We start from the raw sequence: 24,539 nt of genomic DNA, 5'->3' as shown, positions 1-24,539 counted from the left end.
CCTGCCTCAGCCTCCAGAGTAGCCTGGATTGCAGGCACTTGCCACCACACCGGGCTAATTTTTGTATTTTTATTAGAGACAGGGTATCACCATGTTGTCAAAGCTGGTCTTGAACTCCTGACCTCATGTGATTTGCCTGCCTCAGCTTCCCAAAGTACTGGGATTACAGGCGTGAATCACCTATCACACATTTTATTTCTCCAATATAATATATCTCCAAGACATATATTATTACAGAAAATGTGTTTTTATGTTTGAATTAAGTGTGTCCATATGGAGAAAAGCATAAACCATTTTAAACCACTTAAAATTATTAAAATTGAGATAACTAAATGTTTTGTTATGTTTGTCTTATCTTAAAGAGGTCTCTAAAAAGTACAATAGTCAAAAATATGTAATATTCATTTTTAAAGCAAAGGAAGAAAAAATAGAGTGTTTATAAATGTTAGTGGATATGAATTTTATTGGGATGTATTTTACACTTTTACCACCATCTGGCATAGAAATATCACTATTTGATAGTTTAGGATTTTCAATAAGAAATTTTGGATGATGTATGTGTGGGGGTGTATATGTAATTATCAGGTGCTTAATGGAGACTACTGAACTTTTAATTTGTTAAATTAAGATCTGATTATAAACAAACAGTTCTTTCAATTGCTTTATTGGTTTTAAAAATGAGTTCTCTTACTATCCGTATCAGTGATTTGTAGATTTATGAACTTCTCTCCATTGTAAGGTACTTGCTTTGTAAATAATATATGCTTTCATCAAAGCCATTGTAACTCTAAAAGAAGAGATTGTAAAATTACCTTTAAAAACTTGGAGAAGAAACAGAAAATTTTGAAGAAGATAATATTAAAAAGAATAAATGTTGAAAACAAATATATATTTCATAATTAACTGTACAAAATATGACTTGAAGGCTTCTTTGGGTTTATTTATTTATTCATTTATTTATTTTCTTTTTCTTAGAGACAAGGTCTCACTCTGTCACCCAGGCTGGAGTACAGTGTCAAGATCATAGGTCACTGCAGGCTTGACCTCTTGGGCTCAAGTGATCTTCTCACTTCAGCCTCCTGAGAGGCTGGGACTCAGTGACTTGGAGAAGGGGTGTGGGGGAGAGAGAGAGAGAGAGAGAGAGAGAGAGAGGGAGAGAGAGAGAGAAACTGTGTTATAACAGGCATGCTCTTCGGTTGCCAGCCCAATCCCCTTTCCTTTGTAAGAGTCTCCTCTACCCTTCAGCATCAGCTCTCTTACGGCCTCCTTCAACTCTTTATCTCTTAGTTTCTCAATTTACAATTAATTTGATGAGAATAATAAATTATTTCCTGACCAGTAAAGCAACTGAATGAGGCAAACATCATTAGAGCTTAATTTAACAAATTAGTGTTCAACTGTGTTGACCCTAAGCAGCGAAGAGTCCTGGGCATAATAACATGCTGTGTGAATTCTGATGGTGTCTCTCTGTGACTCACAGTCATCACTGCTTCTTGTTGCTCTAGTTGAATCTGTTCTGTACTGGCACCCCTTCCAGTGCCTCCTAGGCCTGTGGTGCATTATGTTTTCCACAACAGTAAATTAAGTTGCAAAAGTCAATGACATTTCCACAAAGCTTTATGAATAATCAAAAGGGGGAGTATCACATCCGGGTCTCTTGATTCTATGCATGTTGTTTTCTGTGCCCCCAATCATGTCCCTTCTTGCTCCTTTGCTTCCTCCTGTTTCTCTGTTAAGACTTCCCTGAGACACCTTCTTTAGCAGAAAGTCTTTGCTGACCTCCCAGGCTAGTCTTGCTCTTCTGTCTCTCTGCCTCTGTGTCCTGTGCATCCATCATGGTACTCACCACCTCGGTAATTGCCTGTTTACTTGTCTATCTTTCAAAGCATTCTGTCACCCACATTGAGAGTTCTCTCTAAGTGTGTACTTAGAGATGCCTTTAACATCTGTGTCTCTGCTACAAAGCATCAGGGTGCCTGATAATATAAATTTGAATGAATGAATGAATGAATGAATGAATGAAAATTTGAAGGAAGGCATGAATGAATAGCCGTATTCATGAATAGCTATCTCCCTTTGTCTCACAGTCTAGGCTCCTTAGCCTGGTCACCAGATTTGCCCCCTTCCTTTTCATCTTCATCTCCTGTAACTTTTCTCAAGTTGCCTGGTTATTCAAGTAGTCCAGTCATCCAGGACTTACTCTTTCTCACTTAAGCCTTGTAGTCTTACACCACAAGTCTGTCCTGGTCATTCTAGTTAAAATGTTTTCTGTTTTGTATGCAGTGAAAATCGAGGTTAGGCTTACATGTTGCTGCCTCTACGTTCCCTGAGCATTTTGATCATAACGCTAAATTAGCACAGATTACATTGCATCCTGGCTGGTGATCTATCTATGTTTCCTGTCACACTGAACCCTTTCTTTAATGACCAAGAGCCATTTGTACCTTCAAAGAGATTAAATAATTTGCTTAAGACCGTAAAACTGGCAAAAAAAGGCATGCAGGCAAACCCAGGTATTTTGCCTCCAAATCCAGTACTCTAAAACTATTTCTTCTGAACATCTCTTTCTCTTCCACACTGGCTTAAGAATTTTATTACTTTTACTAATATACAAATACACACATACATACGCATATATTTTTCTTTGTATCTTCTTTTCAAATACATGTCTCATAAAACTCTGGAAACAAAAAAATGTAGTTGGTAAATGCAGAGACCCTTATTAGAGAAAATTCTGAATGGAAAACCAGGTACCAGCATATATTCCCAAAGTTATGCAAACTGCTGTAGTAGTATTTACCATGATTAGGCAGCTTCCTTTGCTATTATTTCCTACTCCTAAATAGTTTACGTTCCTATGAACAAGATAAAGACTAATGAAGGCTGAATAAATTGCTTTAATATTCCTACATTTGAAAAAAACCTTTTGAAAATTCCTATATGAAAACCAGTTTTGGAGGAGAAACTCTCTGTCAAGCTATAATGAAGCCCAACTGTAACTAGCCAATGTCGGATATATTTTCTAGGCTGTGTCTCCAGACCTCTTTCACATTTGCTGACAGCAGTTCAAATACTCAACAGAGTGCCCCGGGGGCAGGAGTAAGGGAAGGAGGAATTATTTTAAGTAGGCCAGCTCAGCTTGAAATAAGTGCAGTCTGATCATAGGTCTTGGAATTTGGGGCTTTCTGAACTGTAATCCTAGCTCAGACACTGATTCCTCCTGTGACCTAGGATAAATTACTCAACCTTTTTGCCTTGGTTTCCAGATCCCCTAAATAGGGATAATAATCCTGACCTCAGAAGGCTAGCATATGAATTAAATATCTGCAAGGTTTGATCTTAACGACAGGCAAATGAAGCATCTCGTTCTTGCAGATATAATAACTCTTTCAACTCAATTTAACAAGAACTATTTCTGCTAAAGAAACAAAAGGTGGCTGATTCTGGTATCTCACCAGCCTGAAATTGTTGATGCAGCCTCAAAAGGAAATCACCCTCATAAATGAAAAAACTTGAGGCTGAAAACAAAACATTAACAAAATATTGATTTTACCCCCAAACCGCCATGCTTGGTTGGTTCTTTTGCTGTAACAAGACGCTTTTGAGTTTGGCCTTCCTGAGCATTGGGACAGTAGTTAGCTTTCCTGAGCACTGCTCTCCCAAGGTAAGACTTATCAGTGTATTTCTGTTGTTTATTTCAATAGTTTGAAGATACATTTAGTTGGAGAAAGATTCAAACTATGATCACCAACAGTTCAAGGACAAGACTTTTTGACACCTGGAAGTTCTATCAAAAGTAATATTTTATACAAAAATTACCTAGGCATGGTTGTTGTGTGTGCATGTATTCCTAGCACTTTGAAAGGCCTAGGTGGGCAGATGACTTGAGCCCAGGAATTCGAGACCAGCCTGGGCAACATAATGAGACTGTGTCTCTAAAAAAAAAAAAAAAAAAAAAAAAAAAAATTAGCCAGGTATGGTGACATGCACCTATAATACCAGCTACTCAGGAGGCTGAAGTGGGAGGATATCTTAAGCCTGGGGAGGCCACAGTGAGCCATGATCGCACCATGGCACTCCAGCCTGGGTTGAAAGCAAGACTCTGTTTCAAAAAAAAAATATATATATATATACAGAGAGAGAGAGAGAGAGAGAGAGCAAAGTAAGATTCTGTTATTTTAGCAATACAATTAAATATGCATAGAATAAAGTTACTTTTAGAGTAAGTGAGGAAGGTGTTCTAGAACATCATATATAATTCCAAATTCATGCAGATTAAGATTAATATTTCTGAAGGAAAAAAATGTGAAAGGAAAAATGCATCCTTGAAAAGGTTGACTCCAAAACCAACAGAATATATCCTTACATTCCTGCTGCATTTTCTTTTCTTAGCATTATCTCTCTCTCATAAAACATAGAGTCAGCGGGGTGTGGTGGCATACGCCTGTAATCCTAGCACTTTGGGAGGCCAAGGTGGGCAGATTGCCTGAGTCAGGAATTTGAGACCAGCCTGGCAACATGGGCAACATGGTGAAATCCCATCTCTACTAAAATACAAAAAAATTAGCTGGGCGTGGTGGTGTGCGCCTGTAGTCCCAGCTACTTGGGAGGCTGAGGCAGGAGAATTGCCTGAACCCAGGAGGCGGAGGTTCCAGTGAGCTGAGATCACGCCACTGCACTACAGCCAGGGCAACAAAAAAACCCCAATCTGTCCTAAATTAACAATAAAATAGAACATCGTCAGTATTTGTTTTTGAATTAGTATCTATTCTGTGTAACAAACTACCCCAGAACTTAGTGGCTTAAAACAAGAATATTTACTGTCTCACAGTATCTGTTGGTCAGGAATCTGGGCATGGCATAATTAGGTCCTCTGGCTCAGCGTCTTACACAGTCATGATGCAATCAAGGTGTTAAAGAAGTTGCAATCATCTCAAGCCTCAACTGGGGGCCAGCTTCCCTGCTCACTTGGAACTTGGTTGCTGGCAGGATATACTTCTTCATAGGCTGTTGGACCGAAGGCCTCAGTTCCTCGCCAGCTATTGGCCTGAGGCCTCTCTCAGCTCCTTGCCACATGGGTCTTTCCATAGGGCAGCTCATAACATAGCAACTCATCTTATCAAAACACACAAGCAAAGAGTGCTGGAGAGAGAGAGAGAGGGGGAGAGAGAGAGAGAGAGAGAGAGATGGAATATGCCAACAAGGCTGAAGTCAGTCTTTTGTAACTTAATATCAGACGTGACATCCCATCCCTTTTGCCATAGTCTATTGATAGAAGTGAGTTGCTAGCTCCAGCTCACACTCAAGGGAAGGAGATTACACAAGGCTATAAATACCAGAAGGCAGAGGTGATCATTGGAGGCCATCTTAAAAGACTACCTACGGCTGACTTCCGCATACTGTGTACTACACCTAACTTCCTTTCCAACATTCCTGAGAGTCAAGAGTGTTTTTTTAGTATTAGCATAAGCTTTACTTCCCAGTAAATACTTGTATGACATTGCTATAAGATATTTAAAAACTCTTACAGATAACAGTATATGTTTTAGGAAAAAAAAAACAAAAAACAGGACAATAGTTAGGTGCCGAGACCAGCTCAGTCGGGGAGACCCTAACCCAGCGGCACTAGAGGAATTAAAAACACACACACACAGAAATATAGAGGTGTGAAGTGGGAAATCAGGGGTCTCACAGCCTTCAGAACTGAGAGCCCCAAACAGAGATTTACCCCCTTATTTATTAACAGCAAGTCAGTCATTAGCATTGTTTCTATAGATATTAGATTAACTAAAAGTATCCCTTATGGAAAATGAAGGGATGGGCCAAATTAAAGGAATAGGTTGGGTTAGTTAACTGCAGCAGGAGCATGTCCTTAAGGCACAGATTGCTCATGATTAAGAATGCCTTTAAGCGGTTTTCTGCGCTGGACGGGCCGGGTGTTCCTTGCCCTCATTCCGGTAAACCTTCCACCGTGGGTGTTATGGCCATCACGAACATGTCACAGTGCTGCAGAGATTTTGTTTATGGCCAGTTTTGGAGGGAGTTTTTGGCCAGATTTTGGGGGACTTGTTCCCAACAGTTAAGCAAATCATTCAGGGATGTGTCACTAACAGTCTAGGAGGTCTGGGTAAAGGATAAGGAAGCATTACCCTGTGATAAGAGCAACAACTTGTTTTATAATTCCTTCAGACCGATTCAATGGTTCTCACGTAATGCAATTCTTAAAAATTGGGGGAAGAAAGCTTAGATTTCTTTTAAAGCATTAGTTCATGCCCATAAACTGAGATTTTTACTAATGTGCTATGTTACATTATTTCAAGTTTATGCAAAATATGACCACATTCTATGTCTCTGTGACTATGTAAATAGTGACTATGTGAATGCTTTAAAAAATAAGGCTTGTATTCCATATATGTCACTGTGTGAAATGTTTTTGAAATTTAATCCATTAGCTCATTTGGACCATGGTGTTAATTCAAAGTCATATGCTTGATATTCAGGTAAGTTTTCTAGTTTTGCAATAGAAAACATTGTTGCTAAAAGTCTTATCCTCCTCTAGGTTGGTTTTAAATACTTATATACACACACACACATATATACACACACACAGACACATATGTATATATACCTAAACATGTACATATTTGTGTAACATGTATATTTTTGGGCATATAAAGGTTGTGGATAGATGGGGAGAATTTATCACCACCCTTATGAAAACAACTCAAGTTACATTACCTCCAAAAACAGGGTCAATATCATGATTTATATATTCCTCCTCAACAGTCATCATTTGTTTGCACAGAAAGTGGTTATCTGAGAATACTCATTCTACTTCTATTCTGATATTTGTGAATATGAATTTGATTAGAAACGCTACTTTTAATATGTTTGCTAAGAGTCCTGTTACAGTTGTGACAGATACTTTTACTCGCCAGTGAATTCTTCTTTTGTAAAAACAATTTTTCATCACTCTAAAATGTTTTGTACTTGTTATTTCCAAATTTTATGGCTATGTAGATTGCTTCCAGTTTAGTGATCTGAGATAAGATGTATTACAAAAACGTATTTCCATTTCTGTGTCATCAAAGAGAAAATGGAGAAAGATACAAAGTTCATTTTTTTTCCTCCAAATTTTGTGTCTGTGATTGAGCTGCTGACTTTGTGGAGAAGGATTCCCCTCTCCACAAGGGTTTCAAAACATTGCTTGTGAATCCGAAAAGCAGAAGCTCACTCTGAGTCCAAAGTTTCAGCTGTTTGAACTCAGTGCAACTCATAGTGTATTGAGGAACAGTAACCAGAAAGAAAGAGAAATTAAGTTAACCATTTCTCTCTTCTTTTCACTTGTCAGACTACATCTGTTTAGCCTTGACCTCAAATTTCAAATGGGGTATTGACATATTAAAATGCCTGTGGTCAAAACTCGACAGGAAACAAAGTGTTGTAAAAGATAGCTGAAGAATCTGTAGATGTATTCATTTGCTAGGGCTGCCATAACTAAGTTCCATCACGAACCGGCTCACTTAACAGACCTGTTTTGTCTCACAGTTCTGGAGGCTAGCTATCTGAAATCAACATGCTGACAAGATTAGTTCCTTCCGAAGGCTGTGAGGGAGGGCCCTTTGTCTGTTCCAGGCCTGTCTCTTAGGCTTGTAGACGGTGTCTTCCTGCAATTTCGTATCACCTTCCCTCTATGCATGTTTCTGTGTCCAAATTCCCCCTTTTTATAAGGAAATTTGTGATGCAGGATTAAGTTCCACCTTTTAACCTTACTTGAGCTTGATTACCTCTGTAAACACCCTATCACCAAGTAAGGTCACATTCTAAGGTACTCAGGTGTGAAGTCTTCAACACACAAATGTTTAGGGGAAACAATTCAGTCCATAACATTGTCTTATTCCATTCAGTCTAACATAACAAAATATCACAGACTGGGCGCTTTATTCCTCACACCCCTGGAGTCTTAGAAGACCAAGACCAAAGTGCCACTAGATCTGGTGTCTGGCGAGGGTCCTCTTCATAGATGGCTGTCTTTTCACTGTGTCCTCACATGGCAGAAGAAACAAGAGACTTCTCTGGGGTCTCTTTTATAAAGGCACTAATTCCATTCATGTACAAATGTTTTAGAGGGTATATAATAACTATTTTCAAATTTCGGAAGACTGTGCTGAAAAAGAGGGATAAGATTTTTCTGGGCTGCTCTGAAAGACAAAACTAAAATGAATATATAAAACTAGGGAAGTAAAAATTGTCATTAAACATAAACAATACATTATTTCAGAACTCGTGTATTTCATAAGAAAGGCTTTGGATTTTGCAGTCATTGAGACAATGATACAAAATCACATCACCAATAATTGCTAGCGGATGAGGACTTACATTTTTGCCTTCTCTCAGTCTTGGCTATTCCCTCTTAGTAAAACAGGGGTAATGACACCTATTTCATATGATTGCTGTGAAAGCTATATGAGATATGTATATTTGACATCTAGCACTGTCTTCAGCCCAGATTACAACCTTAGAGAAGATGATTAATCATATTACTATTACTATTTTGAGTTTTCTAATTATTCTAAAGTAAAGAGACTATTTCGAAGAATTAAAATACTGGATAGAGGGCCACTTTTCACGATATTACAGCAATTCTTATATTGTTTGGAGGTCAAATAAAGGATTTTTAAAAGTGACTTATACATTAATATTTTATGGTTCTAGGAGAAGCTGAAAGTAGATTGAGTAGCCTAGGTTTTATATCTTCCTCAAACCCCCACCCCCACTAGACAAAAACAAGAGTTTCTATTGCTTACTTTGGTTGTATCATTCCTCAACTACTTAATTTCATAACTTGTAGCAATATTTCCCCTGTCATTGTTTGATTAATGTTTAAAAATGCCTGTACAAACACCAACATCAATTTTAATGTAATCTTCAATGTCAAATATTATCACAAAATGCAGCACTGAATATTCAACTGTTGCAGCTCCTTGAAACTGAATGAATGCTCCTAAATACAAGTCTGCTGTGGGTTTATTGGAATACGTACAAATTAATCTCTTCCTCATAAAAGGAAATATAGAGGATCCATCATCCATTCATTCATTAATTCCTAAGTCATCAAGGAATTGTGTGTCCTGTTGTGTGTCCTGAGACTGCTAGGCTTTGGGAATACAAATGCTTAGCAGTCTCAGGGCACACAGCAGGGTATACATCAGGGAAAGTGCCATCTTGCAGGAGCTTTCAGTTTAGTGGAGAAAACATCCAGGTAGACATTGGTTTATGACAGTGTTGCTGCAGGTGATACGGTTTGGCTGTGTCCCCACCCAAGTCTCATCTCAAATTGTAATCCCCATGTGTTGGAGGAAGGACCTGGTAGGAGGTGATTGGCTCATGAAGGCAGACTTCCCCCTTGCTGTTCTCATGTTAGTAAGTGAGTTCTCGTGAGATATGGTTGTTTGAAAGTGTGTGGCACTTCCCCCCTTTGCTTTCTCTCTCTCTCTCCTGCCCTGCCGTGGTAAGACGGACTTACTTCCTCTTTGCCTTCTACCATGATTTTAAGTTTCCTGAGGTCTCTTAGTCATGCTTCCTGTTAAGCCTGTGGAACTGTGAGTTGATTAAGCCTCTTTTCTTCATAAATTACCCAGTCTCAGATAGTTCTTTATAGCAGTGTAAAAGTGTACTGGTATAGCAGTTACTAAAATGAGCACTTAGCCACAACTTTGATGGTCAGGAAGGGCTTGGCAGAAGAAGTGTTTCTAAGCTTAGACTATAATGGTTAGTAGGATTTCACAGGTAAAAAGGGGAGGAAAGAGTGCTCTGGAAAATATAAAAGTATACGTGAATGTTCAAGAAAAAATATGCATCAAAGAAGGAATTAACCCGGGGTGAGAAGGAACACGACATGGTGGAAAAACTGCATGAGTCCAGAGTCAGAAGACCTTCTGTAGCCGTTAAGTAGTGATGCCCCTTTCCCATCCATGAATGCAGGATGCACTGTGTAACGCTAAGAATGCGAGGCAGCTTTAGTGTTCATATATTATTTAAGATCTCTTATGCAAATTTTTTAAATGATGACACTCTTATAATGAGATATGAAAAACAGATTGGGGATGACTAGATGTTGAGTTGCTAAAAACCAAATCTCTTTCTTTCTCATCTTTGCAATAATTCACAGTGCCTAGCATGGTGAATTTATGTAAAATTGAACCAAGATATGCTTCTCTAGGCAAAAGGAGTTTAACGTGGAGTCACTCCACAAGTACTGGTTTTTCCATTGGAGAACTGAATAAGAATGGACTCGTTCTGCTAAGAGGAAAGCTCAGTCTTCCTTGGTGCAAAATGAAGCTCTCTGTGAAGTGCTCTGCAGAGTACTCAAACCAGAAGCCAGATCACGGAGGCCTGACGGACTTGTAGCAGTGGCTCTTAAACTATTTTACCACAAAATAAACTTGGTGATTTGTTTAGAATACAAGTTTCCTTGTTTTAGCTTCCTACAATCTAATTGTGTTGCCCCAGGCAGAAGCACATGAGTCAGATATACACTCAAGTTTCATTGCCAGAACCAAGTTCTTGCCCCTCACGTTGTATCTTTCCTGTGTTTTCAACCTTTCGTCTCACTTTAAACCCTACCTCAATCCTTGCTTCAACCACGTGGAAGTGGCTCAAACATAGCAGTTTATTCATGCCTCTATGCCTCTGTTATCAGCCCTCCCTCTATCTTAAAATGCTTTTGCCCTTAAAATGCAGTGTTCTGTTCCCCAGGTAACTGCCCACACATATTTCAAGACTCATCTATTTTAAATTTCTTCTCTGCCTTTCTTGTTTAGACTTGACCACTCACTCCTTAGTGTCTTTACTTTAACCCTGACCTGTGATGTAATCTATAAAACATTTCTCCACTTATTTTTTACACATTTCTTTCTTCTCTATTACAGTGTTTGATACAATAAGCACTTAATAAATGTTTGCTAAATGGATAAATGCATGAATGTATGAATGAGATACATTCTAAAACAGTGCTTAAAGCATGGATTCTGCAGTTAGACTGCCTGGTTTCAAATCCTTTCTCTATCACTTACCAGATGTGTGAATTTAGGAAAGGTACTTTAAGCCTCTCAGTTTCTCAATTATATATGAGAATGATAATTATAGTATCTGCCTCAGGTAGCTGTTAAGAGGTTTTAAATAAACTAATATTTGTAAAGCTATAAAGCACTTAAAAGAATGTCTGGAACATAGTGTTATCAGTGTTCATAAAATAAATGAATATACTACAGCAGAGATGAATGTTTACATTTATATCTAGAAACAGGGATTGAGAGCAGAGACAAATCCACAAGATGTAAGAAGAAAAAAGTGATGGGCTTAATGATTGAGGAAGAAAAAGGACTGGGATTAAGTCTTGGGATTCTAATAGTCACTAGGAGGGGTCGGCAAGTTTCTTCCATTAACTCATTACTTTTAATTATTTGATCATAAGAAAGGAGAGTCTGGCTTTGTGGAAAAACACACAGTCAGTTTCATTAGAAAAGAGAGAGTCAGATGTTTTTAAAACAACAACAACAATATGCCCTGAATAGTAGAGAAACAGAAGAGCGATTGATCTACAAAGGCAAGACTCAGATTGAGACCACAGCGAACCTGCAAAATAGAGGAGCCCCTGGGTGGGAGAGGATATAGTTGAAACTCTGGGAATGTAACATGCATGGTGTGCTCATCTGACAGACAGGGCAGTTTAGGGGAATGAGTCTCTGCAGCGTTGTAGTGAAGAGAGGATACAGGACGACTGTAGAACCACAGCTCAGCCAAGAGTAAGTGTAAATTTCTTGATCTCTCTAAAGTCTCTCTTTTCTGTTAAATGCAAATAATAATGCATGCTTCATTCAGCAAGTTATTGTGAGGACTAAAGGAGACAGTATTTGAAATTACTATGTAACAGAAAATAAGGTACAGATAATCCTCAGTACAAGCACAATAATGTGGGACTGCCAAGATGATTGTGCAAAGCAATCTTAATAATCAATGAGAAAACTAATGATTGGGCCTTGGCCTTTAAAAAGTTTTGCCAAAACATCAAAATCTTTCTTGCTGTCATTGACAAAGGTACAAGTAAATAAAAATAATAAAACTAATACCTAGTACAATATAACTTAAAACATGAGAAATGTTTAAAACTAACGTGTTTTACTTTTCATAAAAACTTATCAAAAGTAGTTTAAACCATGTTTGCCCCCTTGTCATGTAACTGGCAATGTGGAGCACCATCTTTCTTTACGCACTGGTGAACTGTCGTACGCTTTTCTAAGTTCAGAATGCCTTCCGGCATTGTATTCTTTGTTCTTTCAGTGTCTTGAAACACCTCCAAGAGTTTTTTCTAATGTGAAAATGTTCTGCCAGCATTACTTCCTCTAGGACATCTTCATTCTGTTCATCACAACTACCTTTCTCATTTATGTTAAGTTCTCTTTTAGTAAATTTTCGTGGCCTCATACCCAGAAACTCAAATGACAGCAATGTCAATATTCCATTGTCAGCTGTCTTCTTATTGGATCTAATTTCACATCCAGCATTATTGCTTTTCATTTCTTTACTGCACTTTGGTCTCTTGCACAATTTCTTCTTTTAATCATCTGTTTTGTAAAATGTCACGTGAGTTTATGATTGGAAGATGTGGAGGCAACACAATTACATGCTTTGCTGGGTGGTAACTGAGTAACAGATGTGCAGTAGCCATACTGAGGTGATCCGTCACTGATCATGGTGTGCATCTGCTATTTATGTAGTGATTTCTGAACTGAAGTGCTATCAGTGAGGTTAGAACTTCATGAAATTGCAGTTAATATACCATGGTTAATGAAACGTGAACCATGTTATTGAGGGACTGGTGTTATTTAACTAAACCATGGTAACTGAAATTGATACATATGAATTAGCAAATCGAGAGCTGCCAGTATTTTAAATTTCATCCTTTAAATGTTCTTAATTTCTTTTTAATCAGCAAGACTTATGTTTTTATGCACACCATTGTGATGAGGATCCCAAGATTTTGATGGCTAAGCTGCCATTTGAGTAAGAGGTTCAGAAGTAGGCTTAGTTCCTAACCCCACTCTCTGCGTGATCCTCCTTCCCACACCATTCCAAACATATCAGTGTGGCACACACCCAGGCTGAGAACCACTGCTCTAAAGCCTTCCACATAATTGAAAGTTTAGTCACTCTAGCTTTGAATTTTTCTACTTAAAAAAAAAAAAATTATTAAGAAAGTTCTTAATTTAGAATTTTTGTGTCTTTGCTTTTAGTTATTTCTTCTTATTTTGTTTTTGCTTATTTCATTTCCATTTGCTCATTTCATTGTAAAGAAATGGCTCTGAGAGAAATTTAAATTACCTTTGACTTTTCAGGCTGTGCCCCTAGATATCACGGCACCCCTTTTCCCTCTTTCCATCTCAAGAAACAAAATTAAGAATAAACGTAAGGGGAGACAATGTGAGTGAGAAAGAACAGAAATATAGCCCCATGTAAATTAAAATGTCAAAAATAAAATAATCACATATTTTAAAAGGATTTTTCCATTAAACACAGGAATTAAATAAGAATTTATGATAGAGAACGAGGTTTTGGGAGACAAAAGCTTTCATGAAAATGTTTAGATTTATTTTTTAATATCAAGTATTGCAAATATTCTAAATACTAAATAATAGGGAAATGGCAGAAAAATATACTAACTAGGTGGAATATTACATAAATTTAGTGACTGTAATTGTCAGTTTTAAATACATTGTAGCAAGAAGGAAAAATGCAAAAGATAGAATGTGAAGTGAAAAAAGTAGGAAACAGAATACTTTCTCTGTAAGACAACAATGCAAGGGAGTTGATGCTTCTGCCCCTTTCCTCAGAGCAGGAATGCCATTGCTCTCTCCCTCCCAGCACAAGCAACAAGGTGATGCTCGGCCAATTCCTTAGAGTTACTACTCAGAAGAAACACTTCAAGGAGAAATAGTAACTGGCATGGCAAGGTCCTGTTATCTTCAGGTTCCAGGCATTAATAGAATCAAAATAGTAGACAAAACCCATCCTGATGTTTAACTTAAGTTTAATAGTATGCTCCACTCTGAATTTCTAAGCCTAACCCCAACCACATCCCAAATTGTGTATCAGTGTGGCCCACTGCCAAAAAGAATATAATAATATTCCTAATAGTGGATCATAGTTATACCCAGAGGAATAGAAGGTCAATTTACCTGGAATTCCTTCTCCTCTTGTTGTGAAGCAGGTTCACTGTGTACTGGTCACCAACTTGTCTGAGTCCAGTGAGACAAAACACCTGTGCATACAACAAACTGCATGAAGAGACTTTTTACTACTTACAGATAGACAGCAAGGGACAACAGAAGCCTGTGACACCTTGTAAGCCAGTCTGCAAGTCTCGAGAAATTTGCTCAGGATAGATGTAGTGTCCTCAAAGACTCCTTAAAGAATTCCAGTCGCATCCTGGTGGTGTCCCAGCTGGCTTGAGACCAGAGAGGTTGTCTCTTCTGATAACTTTGCATCCTGAAATGGTGCAAACGAATGCATAAATAACTGATCTTTTGGTCTTTTGAAGGAATCTACTCCCCAGTGTGTTTCTAATTCTCTAGGGTAGAATGTTTAGAGGAGGACAAATAAACTCCCCTCTTGATAATATTAATCCTCTTTTATAACATATCTGGACATGTGTTACTTTTCTATTCTCCTTTTACCATGAGTGAGAAGAGAGAAGAATAAAAGGGATTCCAAAATATATGGACTGTGAAATACTGAAAGCTGAGGATTGGGAATTCATAGAGACTATTTCTCTGGATACTATTTTTCTTACAGCACAACTACATGACTGAAGACAGAGCTCATCTGGGTCAATGTTTCAGAAAATGTTGCCAAGTTACTTCTTCAAATGCAGATTCCTGGACCTCAGTGCAAACTACCATGTTAGAAGTGACAGTTGGGGTGAGATGGAGGAGAAGTGATATTGATAACCTGCATTTTTTTAAACTTTTATTTTAGTTTCAGGGGTACAGGTGAGGGTTTGTTATATGGGTAAGCTCATGTTACAGGGTTTTGTTGTATAGATTATTTCATCACCCACATATTTAGCCTAGTACCCAATAGTTACTTTTTCTGCTCCTCTCCCTCCTCCTATCCTCCATGCTCAAGCAGACCTCAGTGTCTGTTGTTCCCTTCTTTATGTTCATGAGTTCTCATCATTTATCTATCACTTATAAGTGAGAACATGTATATTTGGTTTTCTGTTCCTCTGTTAGTTTGCTAAGGCAAATAGCCTCCAGCTCTATCCATGTTCCCACGAAAAACATTATCTCGTTTTTTTGTTTGTTTGTTTGTTTTTATGACTGCATCATATTCCATGGTGTATATCTACCACATTTTCTTTATCCAATCTGTCACTGATGAGCATTTAGGTTGATTCTATATTTTTGCTATTGTGAATCGTGCTTAAACATTCATGGTCAGGTGCAGTGGCTCACGCCTGTAATCCCAGCACTTTGGGAGGCCAAGGTGGGTGGATCACGAGGTCAAGAAATCTAGACCATCCTGGCCAACATGGTGAAATCCCGTCTCTACTAAAAATACAAAAGTTAGCTTGGCATGGTGATGCGTGCCTGTAGTCCCAGCTACTCGGGAGGCTGAGGCAGGTGAATTGCTTGAATCCAGGAAGTGGAGGTTGCAGTGAGCCAAGATCGTGCCATTGCACTCCAGCCTGGTGATGAAGCAAGACTATGTCTCAAAAAGAAAAAAAAAAGCAAACAAAAACATTTGTGTGTATGTGTCTTTATGGTAGAATGATTTTAGCTCTTTGAGGAATCATCATACTGCTTTCCACAATGGTTACACTAACTTACATTCCTACCAACGGTGTATAAGTGTTTCCTTTTCTCTGTAACCTTGTCAGCAACAGTTACTTTGACTTTTTCTCAACCGCCATTTTGACCTGTGTGAAGTGGTTTTGATTTGCATTTCTCTAATGATCAGTGATATTGAGCCTTTTTTCAAAGCTTGTTGACCACACGTATATCTTAAAAAAAAAAACAAAAAAAAACAAAACAAAACAAAAAAAAGTATCTGTTCATGTCCTTTGCCTACTTTTTTTTTTTTTGGAGACGGAGTCTCACTCTGTCACCCAGGCTGGAGTGCAGTGGCCTGATCTCTGTCTGCTCACTGCAACCTCCACTTCCTGGGTTCATGCCATTCTCCTGCCTCAGCCTCCTGAGTAGCTGGGACTACAGGTGCCCGCCACCAAGCCCAGCTAACTTTTTTTTTTTTTTTTTTTAATAGGGACGGGGTTTCACCATGTTAGCTAGGATGGTCTCAATCTCCTGACCTCATGATCCGCCTGCCTCGGCCTCCCAAAGTGTTGGGATTACAAGCGTGAGCCACTATGCCCAGCCCCTTTGCCTGCTTTTTAACGGGGTTGTTTGTTTTCCTTTGGTAAATTTGTCTTAGTTCCTTATAGATGCTGGATATTAGACCTTTGTTAGATGCATAGGTTGCAAGTATTTTCTTCCCATTCTGTAGGCTGTCTGTTTATTAACAGTTTCTCTTCCTGTGCAGAAGCTCTTAAATTCAATTAAATCCCATTTTTTAATTTTTGCTTTTGTTGGGATTGCTTTTGGTGCCTTTGTCATGAAATTTTTGCCCATGCTTGTGTCCTGATTGGTATTGCTTAGATAAGAAAATCTAGAAGAAACTATAAGAAACCCCTAGAAGACACTAGGGTTTTTAGAGTTTTGGGTTTTACATTTAAGTCTTTAATCCATCTTGAGTGAATTTTTGCATATGGTTTAAGGATGGGATCCAGTTTCAATTTTCTGCATATGGCTAGCCAGTTATCCCAGCACCATTTATTGAATATAGAGTCTTTTCTCCATTGCTTGTTTTTGTCAGCTTTGTTGAAGATCAGATGTCTGTAGATCTGTGGCCTTGTTTTGGGGCTCTCTATTCTGTTCCATTGGTTTATGTGCCTGTTTTTGTACCAGTATCATGCTGTTCTGGTTACTGTAGCCCTGTAGTATACTTTGAAGTCAGGTAGTGTGATGCATCCAGCTTTGTTCTTCTTGCTTAGGATTGCATTGGTTATTTGGGTTCCTTTTTCGTTCCATATGAATTAAAATTTTTTTCTAGTTCTCTGAAGAATGTTGTTGGTAGTTTGATAAGAATAGTATTGAATCTATAAATTGCTTTGGGCAGTATGGCCATTTTAAGGATATTGATTCTTCCTATCCATGAGCACGGGATGTTTTTCCATTTGTTCGTGTCTTCTCTGATTTATTTGACAGTGTTTTGTAATTCTAATTGTAGAGATCTTTTACTTCCATGGTTATCTGTAGTCTTAGGTATTTTATTCTTTTTGTGGCAGTTGTCAGTTGTGAATGAGATTGCCTTCCTGAATTAGTTCTCAGCTTGGCTGTTGTTGGTGTATAAGAATGCTAGTGACTTTAGTACATTGATTTTGTGTCATGAAACTTTGGTGAAATGGTTTATCAGCTGAAGATTATGGAGTTTTCTAGATATAGCATCATGTCATCTACTAACAGGATAGTTTGACTTCTTCTCTTATTTGGATGCACTTTATTTCTTTCTCTTACCTAATTGCTCTAGTTAAGACTTCCCATACGATGTTGAATAGAAGTAGTGAGAGAGGGCATCCTTGTCTTGCATCAGAGAACCTGCTGTTTTTTTATTCAGTGTTTAAAAAAACTTTTTATTGTAAAATCTAACAGATATAGAAGACTATATAAAACAAACCAAATACCCTTGTAACCATAGCTAGGTTTAAAAAATATATTTTTTCCATCCATCTATCCTAACCACAGTCCCTTCCCTCTTTTCAACAGTAATCACAGTCCTGATCTTTATGGTAATCACGTCTTTATTTTCTTTTTAATTTTATCACCCAAATGTTCATGCCTAAGCACTAATTTAGTTATGCTTCATACTTCTTTTTCTAGAACAGGAGTGTTTTGTTTTTAATTATTCCTCCTTTTATTTATTTATTTTTTTTTCAATGTGTTTTTGGGAACACGTGGTATTTGGTTACATGACTAGGTTCTTTAGTGGTGATTTGTAAGATTATGGTACAACCATCACTCAGGCAGTGTACATTGTACCCAATATGTAGTCTTTTATCTCTCACCCCCTCCCATGCTTTCCCCCAAGTCCCCAAAGTCCATTGTATCATTCTTATGCCTTTGCATACCCCCATAGCTTAGCTCCCACTTGTAAGTGAGAACATATGATGCTTGGTTTTCCATTCCTGAGTTACTTCACTTAGAATAATGGTTTTCAGTTCCAACCAGGTTGCTTCAAATGCCATTATTTAATTTATTTTTATGGCTGAATAGTATGTCATGGAGTGTGTGTGTGTATATATATATATATATCATAACTTCTTTATTTACTCTTTGAATGATGGGCATTGGGCTGAAAGAACTTACATTTTTAACAACTTATTTAGGTGATCCTCAGGAACTCTAAACCATGGGAATCACTGCTAGCCTAACTCCGTATCACCTAAGGAGCAAGATCTATAGCCTCCGATGTATCACATTTTATTTCCGTAAGCCTTCAAAACTGATCAAGGGTGATGAAGATGGCATTATTTATCTCAATTATGTATTTTCATTCTCCTTCCTAAAAGAAAATTATATGCATCTATCTGTTAGCATGTGACTTGAAATACTTGTCTTTGTGAATACTCCATGGTCTGAGGAGGTCATTTATATCACACTTGGCCATGTAACTTACTATGGCCAATGCAGTGTAAGTAAAAGTGCTATCTGCCACCTCTGGGTAGATGCTTCAAGAGCCATCCCATGGCTCTGTCACTGTTCTTTCCCTTTGCCACAAGACCAAGATAAGGCTCTTTCCTTTAGTCTCAATCACCAAATAAGGAAGATATGTGAGGCAGACCCACAGCTCTCCTAGAACCTACATTGACAGAGTAGGAAATAAACTGTTATTGTTGTAAAGCACTGAGGCCTTGAACTTGTTTTTCTTTTTTAATGGAGCATAACATAAAGAAAGATTTCCAATCCATGGAGATAAAATAGTTTTTAAAATTTTCTTTCCTATGACAAATATATGGCCACATAAAAGCAAAAAGTAGCTTGTGCTGCCTCTAAGGTGGTGCAGTAAGTGCACCCACAAATGCCTAATGAAAGGACAGTCCCAATGTGTATACCAGCTACATACTAGTTTCATCCTGCCTTAGCACTCCCATCCTGCATTGTCTCAAGGACAGCAATAGAGCTTTAATCTGTCTTCAAAACAATGGAAGGATGGATTATTTGCCCTGCTCTCCTCCTATACATATATACAGTTTGGGCAAGAGGAATACCACCAGGCAAATTGTTTTCAAATCTATCTAATTTCTTCAAGACTTCTCCTGTTTGTTTTTCTAAAATCACTTTCTCTCCTTCCATGGCAACAGGACAAGACAAACAGTTCTCTTTTAATATTCAAGAGCTGTTGCTCTCAGACAATGTAGTGCTGTTCAGCAGAAAAGCCCTATTCAGCGTATTAAAAATCCCATTAACTCTTCCCTTCTCATCACTTGTGAATTACAGATACCCTGGTCAATGTCCTTGTCAGATACTGATTTCACCTCTTTTTAAACACATATCAGAATAAAAAACAAAGTATATGGCTATTTCTATCTACTCATGTCTCACTATAAATAAATGAAATGGCAGGGTTCTGAAGTTGATACATAACATTAACTTGATAAATACTATTTAAATCTGGAGACTTACACGTGGAAAGGAATTTTCAGAAGCTACCTTTCTTTAGCTCCCAGTCATCTAAATTAATGAAAACATTTTGCAGTTAAAAAAAAATCGAAAAGATACCAGAAGCAAGTTTAATATGCTGAAAATATACATGCAGGTCTACTCTATACATGGGTGACAAGTAAGTCACATAGAATTATATTAAAGCAATTATTACATGTCATTTGTGCTTCTTGATTAGTCCAGAGTCCCTATATAGTACAAAAGCAAATGTCTTTGTTTGATGATAAAAAGCGAATAATTCCTCCAGGTATAACTGGAAACATGTCATTTGACACAATATGCTTTAAAATGGTATCTGGCTTCCTTCAAAACCCAAAAGTTTATCAAATATAATTTTGCAAGTGTGCTTACAGGAGCTAACATAAACCAAATATAATTTTGAAAGTGTGCTTAAAGGAGCTAACATAAACCTTAGTTTCCAATATTTTGTTCAATGTAAGGAAAAGATGCTTCCATATGGAATAGAGCCATTTAGGAGCCACAATCAATCACTGAAGATAATCAAATGTCCCTGAGCTTCATGACCTGGGCTAACTGAGTTAGAGGTAATGATATTTGAATTTCCTCTTGTTGCCTGATTTAGAAGCCCATGATGCTGCTGAGATATTTATATTTAACTCTTAACAGGATTCCAGTGTGGTCCAGAAGCTTCTGAGACTGTTGAAGTTGGGGAAAAAAAAAAAGAGTGCTCTAAACTCCACTAGGACTACCTCCAAGGGGACAATTCTCAGGCCAAGATAACTAGTGGAAACCTGGCAAATTATTTATAGAGTTTTTCCTCTTCCTTTCTTAACTACAAGAATTCAAGACATTCCAAGAGGTTTAGGAGCAGTTTACTTGGTCCCACACTTCCTGGAATACCTCAGAGGACCCCAGGATTCTTTTATAACCCCAGGGAACATCCACATTTCTATAATATGAAAAAAAATACATGTACACTGATTATGGGCTAGACTGTGTGCCTTTCAGACTTTTATACAACAGACACTTGGATACATCCAGAATCCTTAAAGTCTGGGGGTGCAAAATATGAGGCTTCATTCATCAACTGGCATTCACAACCACAGGCATTGCCACCCCACCACATTTATTATCACTTTGATGGGGACATGTATGCCCTCCATTTCTCGGGTATTCTTTTCCTTCTCTTACACCTTCTTCTTATATCAGTTTCTTCCCCATCACACTTCCAAAATATATGACCATAATAAGAATGCCATCTAGACTGCTTAGGGCATTTGTTCATTAAAAAGCCAACTCTCAGCTGAATGAAGAGCCAAAGATCATTAGAGGTGACAGAGCATGGAATTTTTGAAATGAGTACCTCCCATAAGGCCTCAAATATCACCTTGGCCGTTTATGACTCTCTTGGTGTGTATTTTATACACCATTTATTTAAAACAGCTTTGAGAGAAGGTCATTCAGGTATTTGGATGTGGGTTAACATCTAAAATGAACCACGGTTTATTATTCTTCTTATTGTCCACTTACTAAGGATAGTATAGTAGATGGTTGAAGCCTATGGCCTCATTTAAGAAAGTGCAAAAACAGCACTTTTCCTCTGTTCATATTAGAATGAATATCTTGATATTTAAGGCTCTAACCCTTTAGGAGTGAGTGGTAATTTTGTGCATATAGTATATCTGCACTTCATCCTTCTAACTCTCGAGCATAATATTCTAACTCAGGCAGAGAAGAGCTGTGGCAAAGGGATGTTAGTGTCGGCAGCAATGTTCCCTTTAAATGAATTGGATCTATAAGACAATCTTATCAAGCTTGTCCTAGCACAAGTGGCAGCTTTATGTTTAAGAACAAGAGGAGTCAGTGAAGGATACCGTGATGCATCATAAACCTGCAGGATTTTTACAAGCCAAGATAGATGTTGAGATAATGAGAACAGATTCACTTGTCAGAGGCTCTGATGTCAAAACTGGAGTCTTCCATTATTTTCAAAAAGAATACTTTTTAATACATTCACAACACGAAAGCATGCAACAGCAATTGATGATACACAGAAATATATGTGGTTAATATCAAAAAGAAGCATCTACCTCTGATTGTCCAGAGTGCGTGTGGGTGATATGATAGTTACTTTAAACATTATATATTTTTGAATGTTAACTTTTGCAAGTCCATCTTGTTTGCTCTCATTAGTCTGGAACTACTTGAAGGGCCATTCTACAAAAAGCAATTCATTTCAGACTCTAAGCAGGATTTTTATGAAACTTCCACACAAGTGGGAACTGAAGAAATGTAGTCACCATAAGGCAAAAGATGAAGCTCCATCATTAAAATATCTTTGAGAGGAACTGAGAAGACTCACATGGGTAAGGCTCAGAATGTAAAGAGGTTAATGCTAAAATGACCCCAGAGTACAGTGTGAAACTGTTAATGTCCTATGAATTTGTTAACCTAGAAAAAGAATGGGTTGTGAATCTGAAAGTGTGGTCATGTTACAGAAGCATTGAGAGAATTCAGGAATGAGAGCATTGTGAGAGCCATCACCAAGGGCCATCTGATTTCTTTCTGTGATGCTCTCTAAGTAAAGCATAGAAATAGGCATGATGTAGAATACTTCTGCTTTAAGAGACCAAGACTGAATATCCTAAACAAGGACCAAAGAAAGTATCTTGGATTCTGAAAAGGAAGTAGGGGCAGAGGGCATTGTAGTCAGAACTCCACTAGAAAAAGAAATGTCTTAACTATTTGTTGCTTACTGATAAACAAAATTATTGGACATTTAGAAAAGAAGTTATTCAGTATCAGGGATCAAAAAGAATTTGGAAGGTTCGAACGGGCTTAAGAAATGAAAATAGAGGAAGATGTATGAATAGCTTGGGTCAGTATATAAACCAGTGATGTAGGCATATGGTGAACACCATTTTTTAGTTTGATGAGAAAACTTAGTAGAATTTTATTTAAAAATATAAAGGATGTCAAGCACTAGGTCCTATTATTTCCCTCAAGATCAGTACCCCCAGCTACTCCAAATGGAGCAGCATAGTGAAATTAGCCAATTCCCTTGAAAGGCTGTAGTGGTTCAGCTTCAGGAGGCTTGTTAATTTTCCTTCTCCAAGGGTTCCAAGTGAGGTCTGAGAGCAGAGCAGGGAGGCAGAGTGAAAAGAGGAATTAATAAGCTTTCTGAAGTATTGCTACCCCTACTTCTTTCAAGGGAATTAGTTAATTTCACTTTGTAACTCCATTCAGATCAGCTCAAGTTTGAGAAAAGCTCCAATTAAATAGAGGGAGAGGGGAGACAAAGGCAACTGGTAGGAAAGAGAGGGAATGGACAGAATTTAAATCAGTGACCCCAATCCAAAGCATTGCCCCAAATACTCAAAGTACTTTACAAATAAATATTACAAATATTTATGAAAGATCTGGCCAGGACATAAAAAGTTTTCATTTTTATTAATTGTATTCTTCCTTCGAATCTTGGTAAAACTTCTGAAATACAAATATTTTCTACTTCACCTGAATCACAGGGTTCACAGCAATATCTTTGTATCTGATCCATATAACATTCTCTCACTTTCTTCACACTTGGATGGTATGAATGTCTCTACCCATTTCTGATATGAAATAACATTATCAAGTGTTTTAAAATTGAAAACAAGAAATAAACACATAGAGGGGACTTCTCTTAAGCACTGCCTTGAATTATAAAAAGGGGAAAAATGACAAAAGAATGAAAGAAACTAATAGAAAAAAATAAAGAGATGATAAGTGGAAGAGGCTAAAAGGGAAGATATACATGAAAATAGTAAGCGCATATAAATTTCCTATGGACAGGAAGTATCATATGTTAAAGTTATTACAAAGGGCTTAAGTCAATACATTCATTCAAATTATAATATATAGGTAATGGACAAATTGTTCCTAAGAAACCCTCAAACACATAAAAATCACTGAAATAAATAATGTAATATAGCCCTTAACCTGGCGTAAATAAGTGTTCAATAAACTACTAGTATTTTAAAATTATTTTTCCATTATCTGTAGAACACTTCTGTTCATGCTTCTCTAGAATATTTAAGACCCTTTCTTAAAAAATAATATTTTACCTTTGACAAACTGGACTGACATGAACCAATAATATTAAAACATTAAGGATATACAGATTAGTCTTTTGATAGGCAGCATGATTAAATAGAAAAAGCACAGTTTTGGTGCCAGGTCACAAATAAAATTTATGTTTATTATTTTCTAGACAGACTCCATATGTGGCCTTGGGCAAATTCCTAGGCCATTCTAAGAAAGAAATGTCAACCTTCTTTCAGAAAATGAGGATAATAAGATCTGCTGTGTAAGACTAGGGGGCTAGGGGACGTGTATGTAAGGCACCCAAGACGGTACATATGCAGTGCTCAACAAACAATAGCTAGTATTATCGTTACTAAAAGTTAAATATGAGTAAGGCTAGAGTTGAAAAGCAATGTAAGAGCTCATCTTATCAGCAGACTCCCAAACTAGTTTTGCATCAATATAACTGGTATAAAACTTAACAAAAATAGAGATTTGAAGACCCCACTTCAAATGTGTTAGATCAGAATTTCTGTCCAGAAATCTATTTCCAAGTCACCATATTAATTTTATTAATAATACTTAGATGGGTTAGATCACTTGCCAATATCTCACAGTGTCCATGCAAAAACTAGAACCCTAGGCTTCCTTTGTCTCCATTTGAGCTTGCCTATTATA

At 37.5% G+C, this 24,539-nt stretch overlaps 1 protein-coding gene across 12 annotated transcripts in view; it reads right to left on the bottom strand.

The window, feature by feature from the left end:
* Positions 1-24,539, bottom strand: part of LOC105493253 (solute carrier family 7 member 11) — a 788,950-nt gene that overhangs the window by 141,499 nt on the left and 622,912 nt on the right. For 8 of the 12 annotated variants that reach the window (XM_071093030.1, XM_071093024.1, XM_071093028.1 and 5 more), the window contains one exon: positions 14,238-14,547. The gene's annotated coding sequence lies outside the window, so the exon portion shown is untranslated. Of the gene's footprint in view, positions 1-812; positions 3,936-14,237; positions 14,548-24,539 lie in introns of all 12 variants that reach the window. The other 4 variants (XM_071093026.1, XM_071093035.1, XM_071093029.1 and 1 more) reach the window with 3 other exon arrangements.

This window comes from Macaca nemestrina, chromosome 3 (assembly GCF_043159975.1).
Source record: "Macaca nemestrina isolate mMacNem1 chromosome 3, mMacNem.hap1, whole genome shotgun sequence".
NCBI classification, from domain to species: Eukaryota; Metazoa; Chordata; class Mammalia; order Primates; family Cercopithecidae; genus Macaca; species Macaca nemestrina.
The sequence above is the reverse complement of the archived record's forward strand: the minus strand, read 5'-3'. Positions and strand labels throughout refer to the sequence as shown.